Source organism: Rhipicephalus microplus, chromosome 4 (genome assembly GCF_043290135.1).
Source record: "Rhipicephalus microplus isolate Deutch F79 chromosome 4, USDA_Rmic, whole genome shotgun sequence".
In the NCBI taxonomy this organism is placed as follows: Eukaryota; Metazoa; Arthropoda; class Arachnida; order Ixodida; family Ixodidae; genus Rhipicephalus; species Rhipicephalus microplus.
The window spans coordinates 101,705,429-101,724,642 of NC_134703.1; the positions used below are offsets into that span (position 1 = coordinate 101,705,429).

The following is a 19,214-nucleotide window of genomic DNA, read 5'->3' on the forward strand; positions in this document are numbered from 1 at the left end:
CGAGCGACCACGGTCGACGAGATCTGTCTTCCGAGAAGCAGCTGCTCAAGTGCGCAGTGTTGTCGAGACTTTTGACCCCGTTCCGGAGTGGCTTCCCGTTCTTGACGCTTGTGTGTGTTTGCCTGACTTCTGATGAAGTAGGTTCTGTGTACTTTACTGGTGATAATGTCATTCATTAAAGAAAAAAAACTGGTTTCCCTGGTGTAGTGGTTATCACGTGCGCCTCACACGCGCAAGGTCCCCGGTTCGATCCCGGGCGGAAACATTTCTTTTCTAGGCATGCTTTTATTGCTTGCAATTTCATTTTCTTCAGCCATAACTACTTAAATTGCACTCGAAGTCATTTCATCAGCTTTGGTATCTTCTTCCATAACAGACATGAAAGAGCTCCATGGTTTTCAGCCTCCCGAGAGCAGGACACATTGTTCTGGTTTCCGTGGTGTAGTGGTTATCACGTGCGCCTCACACGCGCAAGGTCCCCGGTTCGATCCCGGGCGGAAACATTTTTTTTCTAGGCGTGCTTTCATAGCTTGCATTTTCTTTTTCTGTAGCCATAACTACCTAAATTGCACCCGATGTCATTGCATCAGCTTTGTTATCTTCTTCCATAACAGCCATGAAAGAGCACCATGGTTTTCATCCTCCCGAGAGCAGGACTCATCGTTCTGGTTTCCGTGGTGTAGTGGTTATCACGTGCGCTTCACACGCGCAAGGTCCCCGGTTCGATCCCGGGCGGAAACATTTTTTTCTAGGCGTGCTTTCATAGCTTGCATTTTCTTTTTCTGTAGCCATAACTACCTAAATTGCACCCGATGTCATTGCATCAGCTTTGTTATCTTCTTCCATAACAGCCATGAAAGAGCACCATGGTTTTCATCCTCCCGAGAGCAGGACTCATCGTTCTGGTTTCCGTGGTGTAGTGGTTATCACGTGCGCCTCACACGCGCAAGGTCCCCGGTTCGATCCCGGGCGGAAACATTTTTTTTCTAGGCGTGCTTTCATAGCTTGCATTTTCTTTTTCTGTAGCCATAACTACCTAAATTGCACCCGATGTCATTGCATCAGCTTTGTTATCTTCTTCCATAACAGCCATGAAAGAGCACCATGGTTTTCATCCTCCCGAGAGCAGGACTCATCGTTCTGGTTTCCGTGGTGTAGTGGTTATCACGTGCGCCTCACAAGCGCAAGGTCCCCGGTTTGATCCCGGGCGGAAACATTTTTTTTCTAGGCGTGCTTTCATAGCTTGCATTTTCTTTTTCTGTAGCCATAACTACCTAAATTGCACCCGATGTCATTGCATCAGCTTTGTTATCTTCTTCCATAACAGCCATGAAAGAGCACCATGGTTTTCATCCTCCCGAGAGCAGGACTCATCGTTCTGGTTTCCGTGGTGTAGTGGTTATCACGTGCGCCTCACACGCGCAAGGTCCCCGGTTCGATCCCGGGCGGAAACATTTTTTTCTAGGCGTGCTTTCATAGCTTGCATTTTCTTTTTCTGTAGCCATAACTACCTAAATTGCACCCGATGTCATTGCATCAGCTTTGTTATCTTCTTCCATAACAGCCATGAAAGAGCACCATGGTTTTCATCCTCCCGAGAGCAGGACTCATCGTTCTGGTTTCCGTGGTGTAGTGGTTATCACGTGCGCCTCACACGCGCAAGGTCCCCGGTTCGATCCCGGGCGGAAACATTTTTTTTCTAGGCGTGCTTTCATAGCTTGCATTTTCTTTTTCTGTAGCCATAACTACCTAAATTGCACCCGATGTCATTTCATCAGCTTTGGTATCTTCTTCCATAACAGACATGAAAGAGCTCCATGGTTTTCAGCCTCCCGAGAGCAGGACACATTGTTCTGGTTTCCGTGGTGTAGTGGTTATCACGTGCGCCTCACACGCGCAAGGTCCCCGGTTCGATCCCGGGCGGAAACATTTTTTTTCTAGGCGTGCTTTCATAGCTTGCATTTTCTTTTTCTGTAGCCATAACTACCTAAATTGCACCCGATGTCATTGCATCAGCTTTGTTATCTTCTTCCATAACAGCCATGAAAGAGCACCATGGTTTTCATCCTCCCGAGAGCAGGACTCATCGTTCTGGTTTCCGTGGTGTAGTGGTTATCACGTGCGCTTCACACGCGCAAGGTCCCCGGTTCGATCCCGGGCGGAAACATTTTTTTTCTAGGCGTGCTTTCATAGCTTGCATTTTCTTTTTCTGTAGCCATAACTACCTAAATTGCACCCGATGTCATTGCATCAGCTTTGTTATCTTCTTCCATAACAGCCATGAAAGAGCACCATGGTTTTCATCCTCCCGAGAGCAGGACTCATCGTTCTGGTTTCCGTGGTGTAGTGGTTATCACGTGCGCCTCACACGCGCAAGGCCCCGGTTCGATCCCGGGCGGAAACATTTTTTTTCTAGGCGTGCTTTCATAGCTTGCATTTTCTTTTTCTGTAGCCATAACTACCTAAATTGCACCCGATGTCATTGCATCAGCTTTGTTATCTTCTTCCATAACAGCCATGAAAGAGCACCATGGTTTTCATCCTCCCGAGAGCAGGACTCATCGTTCTGGTTTCCGTGGTGTAGTGGTTATCACGTGCGCCTCACACGCGCAAGGTCCCCGGTTCGATCCCGGGCGGAAACATTTTTTTTCTAGGCGTGCTTTCATAGCTTGCATTTTCTTTTTCTGTAGCCATAACTACCTAAATTGCACCCGATGTCATTGCATCAGCTTTGTTATCTTCTTCCATAACAGCTATGAAAGAGCACCATGGTTTTCAGCCTCCCGAGAGCAGGACACATTGTTCTGGTTTCCGTGGTGTAGTGGTTATCACGTGCGCCTCACACGCGCAAGGTCCCCGGTTCGATCCCGGGCGGAAACATTTTTTTTCTAGGCGTGCTTTCATAGCTTGCATTTTCTTTTTCTGTAGCCATAACTACCTAAATTGCACCCGATGTCATTGCATCAGCTTTGTTATCTTCTTCCATAACAGCCATGAAAGAGCACCATGGTTTTCATCCTCCCGAGAGCAGGACTCATCGTTCTGGTTTCCGTGGTGTAGTGGTTATCACGTGCGCCTCACACGCGCAAGGTCCCCGGTTCGATCCCGGGCGGAAACATTTTTTTTCTAGGCGTGCTTTCATAGCTTGCATTTTCTTTTTCTGTAGCCATAACTACCTAAATTGCACCCGATGTCATTGCATCAGCTTTGTTATCTTCTTCCATAACAGCTATGAAAGAGCACCATGGTTTTCATCCTCCCGAGAGCAGGACTCATCGTTCTGGTTTCCGTGGTGTAGTGGTTATCACGTGCGCCTCACACGCGCAAGGTCCCCGGTTCGATCCCGGGCGGAAACATTTTTTTCTAGGCGTGCTTTCATAGCTTGCATTTTCTTTTTCTGTAGCCATAACTACCTAAATTGCACCCGATGTCATTGCATCAGCTTTGTTATCTTCTTCCATAACAGCTATGAAAGAGCACCATGGTTTTCATCCTCCCGAGAGCAGGACACATTGTTCTGGTTTCCGTGGTGTAGTGGTTATCACGTGCGCCTCACACGCGCAAGGTCCCCGGTTCGATCCCGGGCGGAAACATTTTTTTTCTAGGCGTGCTTTCATAGCTTGCATTTTCTTTTTCTGTAGCCATAACTACCTAAATTGCACCCGATGTCATTGCATCAGCTTTGTTATCTTCTTCCATAACAGCCATGAAAGAGCACCATGGTTTTCATCCTCCCGAGAGCAGGACTCATCGTTCTGGTTTCCGTGGTGTAGTGGTTATCACGTGCGCCTCACACGCGCAAGGTCCCCGGTTCGATCCCGGGCGGAAACATTTTTTTTCTAGGCGTGCTTTCATAGCTTGCATTTTCTTTTTCTGTAGCCATAACTACCTAAATTGCACCCGATGTCATTGCATCAGCTTTGTTATCTTCTTCCATAACAGCCATGAAAGAGCACCATGGTTTTCATCCTCCCGAGAGCAGGACTCATCGTTCTGGTTTCCGTGGTGTAGTGGTTATCACGTGCGCCTCACACGCGCAAGGTCCCCGGTTCGATCCCGGGCGGAAACATTTTTTTCTAGGCGTGCTTTCATAGCTTGCATTTTCTTTTTCTGTAGCCATAACTACCTAAATTGCACCCGATGTCATTGCATCAGCTTTGTTATCTTCTTCCATAACAGCTATGAAAGAGCACCATGGTTTTCATCCTCCCGAGAGCAGTACTCATCGTTCTGGTTTCCGTGGTGTAGTGGTCATCACGTGCGCCTCACACGCGCAAGGTCCCCGGTTCGATCCCGGGCGGAAACATTTTTTTTCTAGGCCTGCTTTCATAGCTTGCATTTTCTTTTTCTGTAGCCATAACTACCTAAATTGCACCCGATGTCATTGCATCAGCTTTGTTATCTTCTTCCATAACAGCCATGAAAGAGCACCATGGTTTTCATCCTCCCGAGAGCAAGACTCATCGTTCTGGTTTCCGTGGTGTAGTGGTTATCACGTGCGCCTCACACGCGCAAGGCCCCCGGTTCGATCCCGGGCGGAAACATTTTTTTTCTTGGCGTGCTTTCATAGCTTGCATTTTCTTTTTCTGTAGCCATAACTACCTCAATTGCACCCGATTTCATTGCATCAGCTTTGTTATCTTCTTCCATAACAGCCATGAAAGAGCACCATGGTGTTCATCCTCCCGAGAGCAGGACTCATCGTTCTGGTTTCCGTGGTGTTTCTGGTTTCCGTGGAGAAAGGCGAAGACGACGTTCTGAACGGTCGCGTTTTTCATGTTCTCCGCTTCGAAGGATTTATCGGCCATGGGCCGAGGTGCTGCTCAGGCTTCAGCCAGCGGCAATGACGACCGTGTTGTACTTCCTCGCTTTCCCCTTGGTAAGCTTGTTGTGGACTCTGTTTTTCTACATGCGGACTTAGCTGGTCGGCTTTACTGGGTTCAAGGTTTTAGAGATTCTTTTCGGGACATCATTGACGTGAAGGAAATCAGCTCCATAGGTCAATTTCAAATGTCTCATGTTTGGATGGTCACATGCAAGTCAACGCTGACGAAAACAAAGTTGGTCACAAGAGGCGAATTTTTCGTCAAAAGTCGTCGATGCCTCGTTATAGACCCGGAGCCCACGGAAGTGAAGTTGAAGCTTATGTGGCTTCCTGGGCGCTTGGAGGACGCCTATGTGTGCGAGGCCCTGCAAGCTTTTGGGAAGGTCAAGACAATATCACAAAAAAGCTGGAATGTAGCGGACATGGAACAAATGCGGACGCTAAATAGGGATGTTGTTTTGTCTCTTGCTGATCGAGTTCGCATAGCGGATATTCCTCATATTCTTGTTATCTGCGGAGTGCAAAGCCTCGTCCTGATACCTGGCTGCCCACCACTTTGCCTTCAGTGCAGTAAGGTTGGACACATCCGTCGAAACTGCAGGACCCCTCGCTGTGACAACTGTCGACGCTTCGGTCATTCGGCCGAGGATTGTGTTATGACATACACCAACAAGCTGCGACAGCATACACAACAGCCAGATGATAACCTACAAGAGCATATTATGGATGCCACCGAGGCTTTGGACGCAACGGGAGACACTCCGTCAATTTCATATGCTGCAGGCTCTACCACAAGGAATCCTGAAAAGGAAAGAAAGTCACTCGCTGTTGACGCAGTCGAAACTTCTGCGTGCAAAGAGCCAAGTGAATCATGCAAGCAGCATACCCAAAATGACTCCGCACAACCCCTAGCACAAGTAGGAGTTCCTATGAAGAGTGCTGTTGTGCTGACCCATAAAGATGCCGAAGAACCACCAGTACAAGACAGAGACTCTGGGCTGGATGCCGCAGAAAGTTCTTCACCTGCTTGCGCTGCAGCTCCGCAGCAGCTTTTTCATCATGGTGCAGTGTCGGAAGATGATATGCAGATCTCTATGGATGCAGCAATACCGAAACGTCGCGCATCGTCCAGCTCGGATTCAAGCAAAGGGAGTGACCCAGTGTCAGTGACTAGGGAGTCAACGAGGGTGGCGATTTGGGCTTGTTGGTATGGTTGCATGATGATGGATGGTAGCGCAGACAACGAACACGGACAAGAGAAGGCACATAGACACAACACAGCGCTAACTTTCAACAACAGTTTATTACACGCAGATCTCCGTGGTGTATGCGATCCACCACGCCAACGTCGCACGTGCGTAGCTCTAAAAACCATCAAATATAACCAACGCGCGTGTTCCAATACTTTACAATTTTATATTTTTCAATCTTTTTTTACTTTTTCTTTCTTCCTTTTATCCCATGTTACCACAAACCCTATCGCGAATACATGTAATCAAGTTCCTTATCTGTCAACACCACTGATGGGCTGCTCACACACGTGTCACCTAGCTCTGCAATTCTGCCGGCCTCCAATACCAACCGCGTCATCTCGTGCCTACTTCTATTGATTATAACCGTTTCCTTGAATTTCGGTGTGCACTTACATCTCTGGCAATGAAGGGAAAGAAAACCATCAGGAACAACACTATTTACTTTGTTATTGTGCTCGCGCAAGCGATCGTTTATGCATCTACTGGTCTGACCGATATAACACTTTCCACAAGTAAGTGGAATGAGGTATACAACACACATGATGCACTCCACAAATAGGTTTCTATGTTTCTTTTGGCATACATTTGATTTTCCCTTGTCTGGTCTTGTGCTTCTGCAAAGACTCACCAACTTATTGGGTGCCGAGAAAACTACGTTAGTGCCACATCTTTCCGCAATCTTTTTTATCCTGTGAGAAACCTTATGCATGTATGGAATTACGGCAAAACTTTCCTTTCTTGAGCTCACCCTATCCATCCCTTCACATCTTTTCTCCAGCACTTTTCTGTGCAATCCTTCAGCAACGGACACGACGAGGCTCTTGGGGTACCCGGCATTGCTTAGCCTCGAGACCTGTTGTCTGAAGCTTTCATTCATGAGGCACCGGCAAGACTTCTTTAGTGCCTCACTCAAGCACATCTTCGCAATGCCTCGTTTTACCAGTTTAGTATGCGCTGAGTGAAACTGTAGTAAAGGCTTACTTGCTCTGGGCTCGTAACACCAGCATGTCTTTTCATCTGAGAATTGAAAGTTAATGTCAAGAAATCTGAGCCTTCCGTCACATGGCATTTCAAAAGTCACTTCAAGTGGGTTAAGCCCCTCACGAAAAACGCTACACACGCTATTACATTGAGTAGCAAAATCTGCAGTTCTGTCATTGATAAACACTAAAAAGTCATCGACGTACCTAAATACGTGCACAACATTGTATTCATTTAGGCGTCCTGATAGCCTCCTGTCCATTTCAGCCAAAAACAAATTACTTAAAACTGGTGCTAAGCACGAGCCAATGCATACTCCTTGTTTTTGCAGATACAGGGTACCATTGTTTTCAATAAACGTTGACGACAAGTAAAACCTAAGTAATTCTAAGAAATTGTCGACGGACGTACCTGCTTGTGAGCTAAATCTAACGGCACCGTACTCATCGATGCATTCGCCAACACTTGTTAATACTGCTGATTGTGGCAGAGAATAGTACAGATCTTTTATGTCTGCCGAAAACGCTTTTAACCCTATGTTTTTTCGTTCCCTGACGAAACCTATCACCTGTTCCGAATTTTTTGTCAGGAAGGGGTCATTTATGTCAAGCAAGTTTAATGTTCTTTGCAGATACACAGCTACAGCTTTTTGCCACGTGTCCTTCTCCGACACTATCACTCTGAACGGTACTCCTTCCTTATGCGTTTTAGCACTAAAGAACACATCCAGACTGTCATTTTTACTTTTTCTGATACCGCTAAGCACACCTTCTAGATTCATCCTCTTACAAAGTTCTATTGCTTTTCCCCTCACTTTTTCAATCGAAATACTTTTCTTTTCGCTGAACACTGCCGTAATAGCACTTTTAGCCTTTTCTTTAAATTCATCATGCGAGAAAACCGCAAACCCTCCTTCTTTATCGACTGGAAGTACACTCAGAGCATGCTGTGTCAAGTAAGTTTCCACGCGTTTGAGAGGCAAACTGCGGCATGGAGGCCTACACAATTTTAAAGCGTCCACACCTTCGTTGATGATCCTGGTGGCTTGATCCTCGGGAACCCGCTTCGACACTTGACGTACAATTGATACGAGTTCCGGCTTGTTCTTTTGAGGTTGCACGGCAAACTTTGGCCCAAGTCCCAATACTTCTAGTACAAAGTCCGGTAGGCAGATGCCTTCTGCCACATGAACGTTGGAGGTTGCACTCACGCGCACTTTGTCCACCAAATCACGTAACAGTCGTAATTGAAGCTTCCAGTGGAATTCTATCATTTGGTCTGCCAGACGTAGATGCTTTCGAAAGTGAATCTCCGCTGCATATGACTCGTAAGTTCGATGCATCTGCGCCCGTAGGTAGGCTCTGAAAAGGCGTACCTGTCGAAGCCATTCTGAGCGCTGAATTTTCATGATCCTCGTTCTGTGCCCATCTGAAGGGGTACACCCTCCGAAGAGCGCTCGAACATCCTCTGGTAGAATCTTGTTCCTTATGGAAAAGCTGAGCGTTCTTGCCTTGCACACGGCGTTGACGATGAGGGCTACAACACCCGAAGGATCTCGCAGTACATGAACGAAAGAGCCCGTTGAACGAGAAATGAAGTCAATGAGGGTGGCGATTTGGGCTTGTTGGTATGGTTGCATGATGATGGATGGTAGCGCAGACAACGAACACGGACAAGAGAAGGCACATAGACACAACACAGCGCTAACTTTCAACAACAGTTTATTACACGCAGATCTCCGTGGTGTATGCGATCCACCACGCCAACGTCGCACGTGCGTACCTCAAAAGAACAAGCCGGAACTCGTATCAATTGTACGTCAAGTGTCGAAGCGGGTTCCCGAGGATCAAGCCACCAGGATCATCAACGAAGGTGTGGACGCTTTAAAATTGTGTAGGCCTCCATGCCGCAGTTTGCCTCTCAAACGCGTGGAAACTTACTTGACACAGCATGCTCTGAGTGTACTTCCAGTCGATAAAGAAGGAGGGTTTGCGGTTTTCTCGCATGATGAATTTAAAGAAAAGGCTAAAAGTGCTATTACGGCAGTGTTCAGCGAAAAGAAAAGTATTTCGATTGAAAAAGTGAGGGGAAAAGCAATAGAACTTTGTAAGAGGATGAATCTAGAAGGTGTGCTTAGCGGTATCAGAAAAAGTAAAAATGACAGTCTGGATGTGTTCTTTAGTGCTAAAACGCATAAGGAAGGAGTACCGTTCAGAGTGATAGTGTCGGAGAAGGACACGTGGCAAAAAGCTGTAGCTGTGTATCTGCAAAGAACATTAAACTTGCTTGACATAAATGACCCCTTCCTGACAAAAAATTCGGAACAGGTGATAGGTTTCGTCAGGGAACGAAAAAACATAGGGTTAAAAGCGTTTTCGGCAGACATAAAAGATCTGTACTATTCTCTGCCACAATCAGCAGTATTAACAAGTGTTGGCGAATGCATCGATGAGTACGGTGCCGTTAGATTTAGCTCACAAGCAGGTACGTCCGTCGACAATTTCTTAGAATTACTTAGGTTTTACTTGTCGTCAACGTTTATTGAAAACAATGGTACCCTGTATCTGCAAAAACAAGGAGTATGCATTGGCTCGTGCTTAGCACCAGTTTTAAGTAATTTGTTTTTGGCTGAAATGGACAGGAGGCTATCAGGACGCCTAAATGAATACAATGTTGTGCACGTATTTAGGTACGTCGATGACTTTTTAGTGTTTATCAATGACAGAACTGCAGATTTTGCTACTCAATGTAATAGCGTGTGTAGCGTTTTTCGTGAGGGGCTTAACCCACTTGAAGTGACTTTTGAAATGCCATGTGACGGAAGGCTCAGATTTCTTGACATTAACTTTCAATTCTCAGATGAAAAGACATGCTGGTGTTACGAGCCCAGAGCAAGTAAGCCTTTACTACAGTTTCACTCAGCGCATACTAAACTGGTAAAACGAGGCATTGCGAAGATGTGCTTGAGTGAGGCACTAAAGAAGTCCTGCCGGTGCCTCATGAATGAAAGCTTCAGACAACAGGTCTCGAGGCTAAGCAATGCCGGGTACCCCAAGAGCCTCGTCGTGTCCGTTGCTGAAGGATTGCACAGAAAAGTGCTGGAGAAAAGATGTGAAGGGATGGATAGGGTGAGCTCAAGAAAGGAAAGTTTTGCCGTAATTCCATACATGCATAAGGTTTCTCACAGGATAAAAAAGATTGCGGAAAGATGTGGCACTAACGTAGTTTTCTCGGCACCCAATAAGTTGGTGAGTCTTTGCAGAAGCACAAGACCAGACAAGGGAAAATCAAATGTATGCCAAAAGAAACATAGAAACCTATTTGTGGAGTGCATCATGTGTGTTGTATACCTCATTCCACTTACTTGTGGAAAGTGTTATATCGGTCAGACCAGTAGATGCATAAACGATCGCTTGCGCGAGCACAATAACAAAGTAAATAGTGTTGTTCCTGATGGTTTTCTTTCCCTTCATTGCCAGAGATGTAAGTGCACACCGAAATTCAAGGAAACGGTTATAATCAATAGAAGTAGGCACGAGATGACGCGGTTGGTATTGGAGGCCGGCAGAATTGCAGAGCTAGGTGACACGTGTGTGAGCAGCCCATCAGTGGTGTTGACAGATAAGGAACTTGATTACATGTATTCGCGATAGGGTTTGTGGTAACATGGGATAAAAGGAAGAAAGAAAAAGTAAAAAAAGATTGAAAAATATAAAATTGTAAAGTATTGGAACACGCGCGTTGGTTATATTTGATGGTTTTTAGAGCTACGCACGTGCGACGTTGGCGTGGTGGATCGCATACACCACGGAGATCTGCGTGTAATAAACTGTTGTTGAAAGTTAGCGCTGTGTTGTGTCTATGTGCCTTCTCTTGTCCGTGTTCGTTGTCTGCGCTACCATCCATCATCATGCAACCATACCAACAAGCCCAAATCGCCACCCTCATTGACTTCATTTCTCGTTCAACGGGCTCTTTCGTTCATGTACTGCGAGATCCTTCGGGTGTTGTAGCCCTCATCGTCAACGCCGTGTGCAAGGCAAGAACGCTCAGCTTTTCCATAAGGAACAAGATTCTACCAGAGGATGTTCGAGCGCTCTTCGGAGGGTGTACCCCTTCAGATGGGCACAGAACGAGGATCATGAAAATTCAGCGCTCAGAATGGCTTCGACAGGTACGCCTTTTCAGAGCCTACCTACGGGCGCAGATGCATCGAACTTACGAGTCATATGCAGCGGAGATTCACTTTCGAAAGCATCTACGTCTGGCAGACCAAATGATAGAATTCCACTGGAAGCTTCAATTACGACTGTTACGTGATTTGGTGGACAAAGTGCGCGTGAGTGCAACCTCCAACGTTCATGTGGCAGAAGGCATCTGCCTACCGGACTTTGTACTAGAAGTATTGGGACTTGGGCCAAAGTTTGCCGTGCAACCTCAAAAGAACAAGCCGGAACTCGTATCAATTGTACGTCAAGTGTCGAAGCGGGTTCCCGAGGATCAAGCCACCAGGATCATCAACGAAGGTGTGGACGCTTTAAAATTGTGTAGGCCTCCATGCCGCAGTTTGCCTCTCAAACGCGTGGAAACTTACTTGACACAGCATGCTCTGAGTGTACTTCCAGTCGATAAAGAAGGAGGGTTTGCGGTTTTCTCGCATGATGAATTTAAAGAAAAGGCTAAAAGTGCTATTACGGCAGTGTTCAGCGAAAAGAAAAGTATTTCGATTGAAAAAGTGAGGGGAAAAGCAATAGAACTTTGTAAGAGGATGAATCTAGAAGGTGTGCTTAGCGGTATCAGAAAAAGTAAAAATGACAGTCTGGATGTGTTCTTTAGTGCTAAAACGCATAAGGAAGGAGTACCGTTCAGAGTGATAGTGTCGGAGAAGGACACGTGGCAAAAAGCTGTAGCTGTGTATCTGCAAAGAACATTAAACTTGCTTGACATAAATGACCCCTTCCTGACAAAAAATTCGGAACAGGTGATAGGTTTCGTCAGGGAACGAAAAAACATAGGGTTAAAAGCGTTTTCGGCAGACATAAAAGATCTGTACTATTCTCTGCCACAATCAGCAGTATTAACAAGTGTTGGCGAATGCATCGATGAGTACGGTGCCGTTAGATTTAGCTCACAAGCAGGTACGTCCGTCGACAATTTCTTAGAATTACTTAGGTTTTACTTGTCGTCAACGTTTATTGAAAACAATGGTACCCTGTATCTGCAAAAACAAGGAGTATGCATTGGCTCGTGCTTAGCACCAGTTTTAAGTAATTTGTTTTTGGCTGAAATGGACAGGAGGCTATCAGGACGCCTAAATGAATACAATGTTGTGCACGTATTTAGGTACGTCGATGACTTTTTAGTGTTTATCAATGACAGAACTGCAGATTTTGCTACTCAATGTAATAGCGTGTGTAGCGTTTTTCGTGAGGGGCTTAACCCACTTGAAGTGACTTTTGAAATGCCATGTGACGGAAGGCTCAGATTTCTTGACATTAACTTTCAATTCTCAGATGAAAAGACATGCTGGTGTTACGAGCCCAGAGCAAGTAAGCCTTTACTACAGTTTCACTCAGCGCATACTAAACTGGTAAAACGAGGCATTGCGAAGATGTGCTTGAGTGAGGCACTAAAGAAGTCCTGCCGGTGCCTCATGAATGAAAGCTTCAGACAACAGGTCTCGAGGCTAAGCAATGCCGGGTACCCCAAGAGCCTCGTCGTGTCCGTTGCTGAAGGATTGCACAGAAAAGTGCTGGAGAAAAGATGTGAAGGGATGGATAGGGTGAGCTCAAGAAAGGAAAGTTTTGCCGTAATTCCATACATGCATAAGGTTTCTCACAGGATAAAAAAGATTGCGGAAAGATGTGGCACTAACGTAGTTTTCTCGGCACCCAATAAGTTGGTGAGTCTTTGCAGAAGCACAAGACCAGACAAGGGAAAATCAAATGTATGCCAAAAGAAACATAGAAACCTATTTGTGGAGTGCATCATGTGTGTTGTATACCTCATTCCACTTACTTGTGGAAAGTGTTATATCGGTCAGACCAGTAGATGCATAAACGATCGCTTGCGCGAGCACAATAACAAAGTAAATAGTGTTGTTCCTGATGGTTTTCTTTCCCTTCATTGCCAGAGATGTAAGTGCACACCGAAATTCAAGGAAACGGTTATAATCAATAGAAGTAGGCACGAGATGACGCGGTTGGTATTGGAGGCCGGCAGAATTGCAGAGCTAGGTGACACGTGTGTGAGCAGCCCATCAGTGGTGTTGACAGATAAGGAACTTGATTACATGTATTCGCGATAGGGTTTGTGGTAACATGGGATAAAAGGAAGAAAGAAAAAGTAAAAAAAGATTGAAAAATATAAAATTGTAAAGTATTGGAACACGCGCGTTGGTTATATTTGATGGTTTTTAGAGCTACGCACGTGCGACGTTGGCGTGGTGGATCGCATACACCACGGAGATCTGCGTGTAATAAACTGTTGTTGAAAGTTAGCGCTGTGTTGTGTCTATGTGCCTTCTCTTGTCCGTGTTCGTTGTCTGCGCTACCATCCATCATCATAGGGAGTCAACGCTGTCGCCGAAAGTCCATGCCAAAAGGGAAGTCTCGCCGATCCCGATCTAGGAGGCCTGGTGGGGGTTCACGGGAAGCCTCAACGCCAACTCTTGGGACTGATCAAGTGGGACGATAAGCGCATTGCAAGGTAGTCACCATGGCGCAGTCTGAGCGACTCATATTTGCTACCTTGAACGTACGCGGCCTTAGGTCTTCGCAGAAACAGGCACAGCTCCGTAGACTTCTCAATCGGAAGCGTCTCGACTTTGTCGCCATCCAAGAGACAAAGATCGAAAGCGAGGAAGAGACCGAGAAGGCCCTGCGGCCTTTTCTGTCTCAGTTTAATGTGTGTGTCTCACATGCTAAAGGTTTATCTGCGGGCTGTTGGTTGTTTCTGAGAAAGAGCCCACCCTGTTCAGCATTCTGCACTAGTGTTGATGAAGAGGGCAGGTATATATGCTGTGATTTTTTGTTGCAAAGAGTGTCATGGAGAATTATCAATCTATATGCGTTTAATGATGTTCCGAAACGACTTGAGTTATTTGAAAAAGTGCGTAATTTAATAGACGTCGACAGGTGCACGGTACTTATGGGAGATTTCAACTGCATATGTGAAGCTATTGATCGTTATAATTCGTCTGAAAAGAGAGACAGGAGTGGTGAGCTTTTATCCGGTATTGTAGATAATGCAGGACTAATTGACATCGGGGTCTCTAATCGGGCAACAGCATATACAAGAGTACAAGGCAGTTCTCATGCTCGCCTTGACCGGATTTACGTGTCCTCATCACTCCTATCTCGTAAAATGTCCTGCAGCACCGAAGCTGTATCATTCTCTGACCATTGTATTGTCATAGCGCAAATTGGTGAAAATCTTCACAAACAATTCCGTCCCCAGTGGGCCCTTTGGAAAATGAATGCGAAGCTCCTCTGTGATCAGGAATTCATGTATCGCGTCCAGATGGCATTGAGGCAATCTTTTTCGATTGGTTTTCATATCTTCGCTGCTTGGGAGCTTTTCAAACAAGAAGTCCGTGCTATAGCTTTAGAAATTGGGGCTGTTAAGTCTTTCTATAGAAAGAATGATAAAAGGATACTTGTTAAAAGTCTTTGCAATCTTTATGAGATGGAATGCGAAATGCCGGGAAAGTACATCAAAGACATTGAAAATATTAAGTGACAACTACAGAGATATGATGCTGCTCGCTACCAAGGGGCACGTATTAGATCTCGGAACCAGCGCACTTTAAATTCTGAACAACCGACGCGCCAAGCTTTACTTGATGGGCAACGTCATGCCATTTCTAAAGTTATTCCAGACTTGTACTTCAACGGTGTGCTCACAAAAGATAACGGAGACATTACTTTGGCGTTCGAAACGTACTATAACAGTTTATTTAGCTCTCCCTCTGACGATCTTGACGCTCACCTCAAAGCTAGTTTTGTTTCTCTTGTGAACCCCTTGAAGGACAATGATTGTGCAGTCATTAATGGGCCCATTACTATACAGGAAATCGAGCAGGCAATCGACAACTTGCCTTTATTGAAAACACCGGGCCCTGATGGCATCTCAGGCGAATTTTACAAAGCTTTCAAGAAAACACTTGCTCCTACATTGCTGAATATTTTTCAGATGAGTTATGACATGGATACACTCCCACAATCTTTTTGCAAAAGTCACACTTTGTTAATACCGAAAACAACTGACAAGGAAAAACTTCGCTTCGTTGAGGGCTACAGACCAACATCGCTGTCAAACGTGGACTACAAAATTTTCGAAAAAGTATTAGCAAATAGGTTGCAATTTGCTATGTCGATCCTCATTGGGTCTCATCAGACATGTGGGATCAGAGGTCGATTCATACAAACCAATATACATGTCGCTCGAACAGTGCTTCAATACTGTCATGGTTCTCAAAAACATCTTGCAATGCTACGGGTAGACCTTGCAAAAGCCTTTGATCGTGTTCGTCATTCCTTCTTTTTTTCTCTTCTCGAACAAGCTAATGTTGGCAAAGTTGTTCTTAAAGGCGTTAAACTATGCTATAATGAATGCTCAACTCGTCTGATAGTTAATGGTCAACTCTCAAGGCAAGTTTCTATTCGCCCTTCTGTAAAACAGGGATGCCCGATGTCACCTCTTTTATTTGCACTTTATTTAGAACCACTGTGCTTAAGCATAATACAGTCGAGTTGCATTCGTGGCTTTAGTATATTAGGCAGTGAGGTTAAAGTATTGGCTTATGCAGACGATGTTGCATTCTTTTGCACAGATAAACCAAGTGTCGAAAATGTGGTATATACTATTGAAAAGTTTGGCGTAGTATCAGGAGCTCGTTTAAATGCCTCTAAAAGTTTAAGACTGTGGTTTGGCTTGTGGGGTAGCACACCGAACCACTTTGCAGGAATTAAATGGACAGGAACTCCTCCAACATATCTCGGTGTACCATTGCATGCATATAGATTCAGTGCGCATTACTGGAAGGAACGCGTCCCTAAGCTTGAACGACCGGACCAGACATTCGTTCTCTATCGACTTTCGATATTTGGGAGAGCTGAAGCTTGCAATACTTTCTTAGCGACAAAGATTTACTATGTATTGCAACTTATTCATTGCGCAAGATTCTATATACAACGCTTTCATCGGATTTTTTTCGCTACTTTCATATGGTCTTCGACTTTTGAGCCCATGCGTCGTGATAATATATTCTTGAGCGCTTACATTCGCGATTTGATTGTACTTTTGTTCGCTTGATTTTGTCTTTATTGCGCAAGTGCTTTATTAAATACCATAACAAAAAGTTTCCGTGGTGTAGTGGTTATCACGTGCGCCTCACGCGCGCAAGGTCCCCGGTTCGATCCCGGGCGGAATCATTTTTTTTTTTAGGCGTGCTTTCATAGCTTGCATTTTCTTTTTCTGCAGCCATAACTACTTAAATTGCACCCAATGTCATTGCATCAGCTTTGTTATCTTCTTCCATAACAGCCACGAAAGAGCACCATGGTGTTCATCCTCCCGAGAGCAGGACTCATCGTTCTGGTTTCCGTGGTGTAGTGGTTATCACGTGCGCCTCACACGCCTAAGGTCCCCGGTTCGATCCCGGGCGGAAACATTTTTTTCTGGGCATGCTTTCATAGCTTGCCTTTTCTTTTTCTGCAGGCATAACTACTTAAATTGGACCCGATGTCATTGCATCCGTTTTGTTATCTTCTTTCATAACAGCCATGAAAGAGCCCCATGGTTTTCAGCCTCCCGAGAGCAGGACTTATCGTTCTGGTTTCCGTGGTGTAGTGGTTATTACGTGCGCCTCACACGCGCAAAGTCCCCGGTGAAAGCATTTTTCCGAGAGAAAACATTTTTTTTGTCGCGATTGCTTGCAATGTCTTTCTCTTTAGCCATAACAACCGAAATCGCGCCCAAATGGGAAATCATCAGCTTTGTTACTTACTTTTATAACCACCACCATGTTTTAAAACCTGCTCTGAGCACGGCTGAATGTGCTGACAGCTATGAATACAATTCATTCACAGTCGATAAATACTGAATAAGTCCCTGATATGAACAATATTTTTTTTTCTTTTTTACTGACCAAAAAACGAAAACCTACCGTAACTGTTACATCCTATTTGAAAACATGGCTTACGCAACAGGAGAATAATAGTAAAGTCGTTAAAGAAACAGAACGGTAACACACCCATGTCAGACACATCGACTGAAAAAAGAAACTAAAAACGAAGGCAGCCAACACAACACGAAAGCTTATTAACGGCCGAAAATTTGTTTTAGTGAAGTGGGTTTATAGTAAAATAATTACACGCGCGCTAGCATATATAGAAAATATAAGAAAAAGAAAATAAGCTCAAAGAAAACTCAAATAACGTGTATGCAGTCTATCTCACTGAGCAGAAAAACATCTTTGATTTAAAGTCGGGATGGTGTACGTGTAAGAAAATTGTGTAATAAACACAAATTCAAAAAGCCCCATTGGTGGACCGCGATTAAAGAGCAAAGTTGGTGGTGTTCGCTTCCTCAAGCTAACGCATCTCCATGTTTTGTAAGTCTTCCAGGTATATTGTATCACTGCTGTTCCTTAAAAAAATCTTTGTTAAGCATGGAGGTCGTAGTATAGCTTTATTACAACTTGGTCCATCGCTCTTGTACACCGGTTCATACAAGGAAGCATTCGCTTAACTCCGATATGTTGCATCACTGCTCTTTAATAAACACACTTTGTTAAAGGAACACTGATGTCAAATAACAATTTACTTCAGAGTGAAGGCTCAATAACAACGTCTAAACCAACAATATTATCAACAGCGGCGTCCTACTTACCGATAAATTAATGTAGATACACGAGAACACATGCACCACGACTAGAACATTCGAAAAACGAACCCGACGACGTCACACATACCACCTACAATTAATGACTAGAAATCGAACGAAGTGCACTAAACAAAAACCATCCGTGCCTCAAGAGACGTAATAAAAGGCTGCTTGTTCGTTTCTGTTCGATTCCCGAAAAAAAAAAAAACAACCGTCGGGCGTTACTATGGGGAATGACACTGCTTGTTCATAGGTTCAATTTTCGCCGGGTTGAACTCGACAGGTGGTGTCATCTAGCGGGGCCCAGTTGGACCAAGCACGTCCGCCATCGCGGAGGCCATGGCAGGAAATAGTTCAATGACCGTTGTTGCTGCTGTAGCTCCCGCATCTTTAGTGTCCCTTTACGCTTCGATGTGGCAGCATGGAAACCACCTTTTATGATCACGCTATAGTGACGCGCACGCCAATTGTTGGGCTAACTGTTCACTTTTTGCCTTTTTAGTGGAAGCTCTATGTAGTAGGATTTAACGAATTTTCGTGGCACACACGCCTTTGTTATTATGATAGTTTTCTTATATGCAACACATATTTATGCGGCGCATGCCCACTTGTATAGCGATCTGTTGCCTTTTTTTTTGTTTTAGTGGATCAGAGGTGAGTAGTGGGAATACCCGATGGCTGTGGCGCATACCCTTCTGTTATGCCCACGAGCGCTACCACTGATAGGGGGCGGAAGGGCTCGACCAAACACAGCTTTGTTGAAAAAACAAATATATCCCCAAGGAGAACACAAGGAAAGAGTGCACATGCCGAACAAGAAAAGCATATTTGATGTTGGATGGGGATGATCCCTGCTTTTTACCACCTTGTCTCATGGCGTCTCTCATAATCATATAGTGGTTTTGGGACGTTAAACCCCACATATCATACCACCTTGTCTCGGAAAATTCTGGTTCCATCTATTTCTTTATTTCAATTTTTTCGTACAGTTCGAGAAAAATCCTTAGGAACCACGAGACGGCAGGACGGAACGTCCGCTAACGTCGCCTTATAGAAGAAGACAGCCCTTCTTAATCTCACATTCGTGTCAATTTTCAGTCTGAAAGGCATAAGGCCTCAGGAGTCGAGAAGCCTCGACGACCGTACACAGATTGACTGAAATATGGAAAGCGATTCGGGAAGATGGAGTTTTGGGTGCATGATTATAAGTCATTCCACAGTGGCAGCGTAGGGTTCCTCCCCCCAAAAAATATGTGACGAAGGCAGCG

The 19,214-nt window shown here is 45.0% G+C and overlaps 21 non-coding genes across 21 annotated transcripts; all 21 read left to right on the plus strand.

Annotated features, from left to right (window-relative positions):
- The first annotated feature begins 192 nt into the window (after nucleotides 1-192).
- On the plus strand, nucleotides 193-265 carry TRNAV-CAC (transfer RNA valine (anticodon CAC)). The gene has a single exon. It is a non-coding gene; the product is annotated as a tRNA-Val (tRNA).
- Nucleotides 266-430: 165 nt separating this feature from the next.
- Nucleotides 431-503, plus strand: TRNAV-CAC (transfer RNA valine (anticodon CAC)). Its single transcript has one exon. It is a non-coding gene; the product is annotated as a tRNA-Val (tRNA).
- Nucleotides 504-668: 165 nt separating this feature from the next.
- Nucleotides 669-741, plus strand: TRNAV-CAC (transfer RNA valine (anticodon CAC)). The gene has a single exon. It is a non-coding gene; the product is annotated as a tRNA-Val (tRNA).
- A 164-nt stretch (nucleotides 742-905) lies between these two features.
- Nucleotides 906-978, plus strand: TRNAV-CAC (transfer RNA valine (anticodon CAC)). Its single transcript has one exon. It is a non-coding gene; the product is annotated as a tRNA-Val (tRNA).
- Nucleotides 979-1,143: 165 nt separating this feature from the next.
- On the plus strand, nucleotides 1,144-1,216 carry TRNAV-CAC (transfer RNA valine (anticodon CAC)). Its single transcript has one exon. It is a non-coding gene; the product is annotated as a tRNA-Val (tRNA).
- A 165-nt stretch (nucleotides 1,217-1,381) lies between these two features.
- Nucleotides 1,382-1,454, plus strand: TRNAV-CAC (transfer RNA valine (anticodon CAC)). Its single transcript has one exon. It is a non-coding gene; the product is annotated as a tRNA-Val (tRNA).
- A 164-nt stretch (nucleotides 1,455-1,618) lies between these two features.
- TRNAV-CAC (transfer RNA valine (anticodon CAC)) lies at nucleotides 1,619-1,691 on the plus strand. Its single transcript has one exon. It is a non-coding gene; the product is annotated as a tRNA-Val (tRNA).
- Nucleotides 1,692-1,856: 165 nt separating this feature from the next.
- TRNAV-CAC (transfer RNA valine (anticodon CAC)) lies at nucleotides 1,857-1,929 on the plus strand. Its single transcript has one exon. It is a non-coding gene; the product is annotated as a tRNA-Val (tRNA).
- A 165-nt stretch (nucleotides 1,930-2,094) lies between these two features.
- TRNAV-CAC (transfer RNA valine (anticodon CAC)) lies at nucleotides 2,095-2,167 on the plus strand. The gene has a single exon. It is a non-coding gene; the product is annotated as a tRNA-Val (tRNA).
- Nucleotides 2,168-2,332: 165 nt separating this feature from the next.
- TRNAV-CAC (transfer RNA valine (anticodon CAC)) lies at nucleotides 2,333-2,404 on the plus strand. Its single transcript has one exon. It is a non-coding gene; the product is annotated as a tRNA-Val (tRNA).
- A 165-nt stretch (nucleotides 2,405-2,569) lies between these two features.
- Nucleotides 2,570-2,642, plus strand: TRNAV-CAC (transfer RNA valine (anticodon CAC)). The gene has a single exon. It is a non-coding gene; the product is annotated as a tRNA-Val (tRNA).
- Nucleotides 2,643-2,807: 165 nt separating this feature from the next.
- TRNAV-CAC (transfer RNA valine (anticodon CAC)) lies at nucleotides 2,808-2,880 on the plus strand. Its single transcript has one exon. It is a non-coding gene; the product is annotated as a tRNA-Val (tRNA).
- A 165-nt stretch (nucleotides 2,881-3,045) lies between these two features.
- TRNAV-CAC (transfer RNA valine (anticodon CAC)) lies at nucleotides 3,046-3,118 on the plus strand. The gene has a single exon. It is a non-coding gene; the product is annotated as a tRNA-Val (tRNA).
- A 165-nt stretch (nucleotides 3,119-3,283) lies between these two features.
- On the plus strand, nucleotides 3,284-3,356 carry TRNAV-CAC (transfer RNA valine (anticodon CAC)). Its single transcript has one exon. It is a non-coding gene; the product is annotated as a tRNA-Val (tRNA).
- Nucleotides 3,357-3,520: 164 nt separating this feature from the next.
- TRNAV-CAC (transfer RNA valine (anticodon CAC)) lies at nucleotides 3,521-3,593 on the plus strand. The gene has a single exon. It is a non-coding gene; the product is annotated as a tRNA-Val (tRNA).
- Nucleotides 3,594-3,758: 165 nt separating this feature from the next.
- Nucleotides 3,759-3,831, plus strand: TRNAV-CAC (transfer RNA valine (anticodon CAC)). The gene has a single exon. It is a non-coding gene; the product is annotated as a tRNA-Val (tRNA).
- Nucleotides 3,832-3,996: 165 nt separating this feature from the next.
- Nucleotides 3,997-4,069, plus strand: TRNAV-CAC (transfer RNA valine (anticodon CAC)). Its single transcript has one exon. It is a non-coding gene; the product is annotated as a tRNA-Val (tRNA).
- Nucleotides 4,070-4,233: 164 nt separating this feature from the next.
- On the plus strand, nucleotides 4,234-4,306 carry TRNAV-CAC (transfer RNA valine (anticodon CAC)). Its single transcript has one exon. It is a non-coding gene; the product is annotated as a tRNA-Val (tRNA).
- Nucleotides 4,307-4,471: 165 nt separating this feature from the next.
- Nucleotides 4,472-4,544, plus strand: TRNAV-CAC (transfer RNA valine (anticodon CAC)). The gene has a single exon. It is a non-coding gene; the product is annotated as a tRNA-Val (tRNA).
- An 11,876-nt stretch (nucleotides 4,545-16,420) lies between these two features.
- Nucleotides 16,421-16,493, plus strand: TRNAV-CAC (transfer RNA valine (anticodon CAC)). Its single transcript has one exon. It is a non-coding gene; the product is annotated as a tRNA-Val (tRNA).
- A 166-nt stretch (nucleotides 16,494-16,659) lies between these two features.
- Nucleotides 16,660-16,732, plus strand: TRNAV-CAC (transfer RNA valine (anticodon CAC)). Its single transcript has one exon. It is a non-coding gene; the product is annotated as a tRNA-Val (tRNA).
- The last annotated feature ends 2,482 nt before the right edge of the window (nucleotides 16,733-19,214 follow it).